Genomic DNA, 2,024 nt, shown 5'->3' with positions numbered 1-2,024 from the left:
AGCTGTGGGGATAGCTGCCCTGCTTCACAAATATCGTGGTCCATTGCAGTGGCATCTACTGAGTGGAAAGGCTCACCTGACCCTACAATCACCTACATACTTTAAAAGTTACACCATTAATAAAATTATGATTTACATCAGATATAGAAAGATTGTAATATGGAAGACCATTATGCAAACCTACAAAGCCTACAATACTCTGCCTAGAGCAAGCTCTGTGTTACAGTATCATCACCCTGGCAGTGGCAGGGCCAATCATAACAGACCTGGCCAGGTTATGTATAGGCGCTACGGCCTCTGTGGTTTCCGGGCAAAGGGCAGCAGTGAGCTCAATGGAGCCCTTGGGGCCCCCGCAGCACGACATGGCCGAAATGTGCATCCATAGTGGAAGCGCTGGCTCTCAGGGGCCCGGGATGGACGAAGCCCCACTGAGTCCCTGTTCCAGCCAGAGGAGCTGCAGGACAGCGGGAGCCTAGACGGCATCAGTCGGGCCTTCACTGCTGGCCAGGGCAAACCGAACCCGGCATCAGAGCCACCATCTCCAGGGCCTTGGAGCTCGAGGGCACCATGAGCCAAGAGGGGGACATGACCCACTCAATGGCGGCTTCTCCGCTAAGGCGGAGGAGCATCACCCCACTGCTCTTTGAGCAGTGCAAATGAAAACTAAAATGATAATAACAAAAAGTTATTATCATTTTATTTTTCTTAGGGTGACTCCGACTCCAGCCAGGTCGGCTGGGGTGGGGCTGGCCTCCCCCATGTCAGAGGGAGAAGGAGTGGCCTGCACCCCCTCCCTAAGTGTGCATGACAGCTTGGCCAGCCCTCTGGGACCATCCAAACAGTCACGCGCACCTGGCATGTTCTCCACTGGGCTGGGTTGCACAGCTCAGTGTAGAACATGCTCAGCCTTCCAGTTACTGCCTGAGCAGCCATTTCTGCCGCTCAGACCAATCACGAAGCTGCTCCTGCAGTGTCGTGATTGGCTGGTAGAGCCCGGGAGACTGGGTGCTTCCGATGCTCTGCGAGGACTACAGAAGAGACGTGCAGCGGCGGCGGCGAAGAAGGCAAGTTAATTTTTATGTCATGCCTCTCCCCTCCCACCCTCCCATCCCCATACAGTGGCAGCCACCACTGGACCCACTTCACGGCCAACAACCTGAGACTGCGGATCTGGCTCAGCGTGTGCATGGGGCGCTGCAGGGGCCAGACGTAGACAACTCCATCTGAAGTCCAGGCCTAGAGCCACAAAGCAGACATCCCTCCCATAGACCCAGATGTGCTGAAGGACCTGGAAAGACTCACGCAAGATGTCGCTCATAAGGTGGACCAAGTGACGAAGAGCTTAAATTGTACTATTCAGAATATGGCTGCTCTGAGTGTTGGCTATATCCATACAGAGATTCAGTAGGCAGTCTTGGCGAGTCGGTGGACATGAGCATTAAAGGCATGTGTACCCTAATGGCTCGCTGTGAGGAGTTGGAACGGTCCATGCAGCGCATTCATTCTGTGGCAAAACATATTCGGGAGATCAAATGGACCCTGGATTAACCCTGGGCGTAGTTCGCGAAGTAGCACTACGCAAAGCTACGCAAAGTGCACTTCGCACTACGCGAGCTACGCGTAGCACTTCGTGAACTGCGTAGTACCCTGTTCGCACTGTGCAAGATGCCGCTTTCAATGATTGCACAGTGCGGACAAGCATCCGGCACTGTGCATTAATTGAAAACGGCATCTTGCACAGTGCGAGCTGTAGTTTTCTGCTGCTCGAGTAGATTTTTACTCGAGCGGCAGATTTCTCAACACGGACTGGTAGGTTCTCATCGCGAGCGGTCGCGAGCATACGCGACCACTTGCAATGAGAAACCTGACCTCCTCGCGTCGAGAATCTTGCCGGGATGTTTATTTTCCACGCTCGCGATCGGCAACTTGATGTTGCTAACCGCGAACAAGGAAAAAGTCTCGCCGGGATGTAATTTTGCTTGCTCGCGGTCGCCAACTTGATGTTGTGGACCGTTGCACTACGC

At 53.7% G+C, this 2,024-nt stretch overlaps 1 pseudogene; it reads left to right on the top strand.

Annotated features, from left to right (window-relative positions):
* The first annotated feature begins 277 nt into the window (after positions 1 to 277).
* Positions 278 to 1,548, top strand: LOC146831492 (BLOC-1-related complex subunit 6-like; annotated as a pseudogene).
* The last annotated feature ends 476 nt before the right edge of the window (positions 1,549 to 2,024 follow it).

This window comes from Triturus cristatus, chromosome 5_1, assembly GCF_964204655.1.
Source record: "Triturus cristatus chromosome 5_1, aTriCri1.1, whole genome shotgun sequence".
NCBI lineage: Eukaryota > Metazoa > Chordata > Amphibia > Caudata > Salamandridae > Triturus > Triturus cristatus.
The sequence above is the reverse complement of the archived record's forward strand: the minus strand, read 5'-3'. Positions and strand labels throughout refer to the sequence as shown.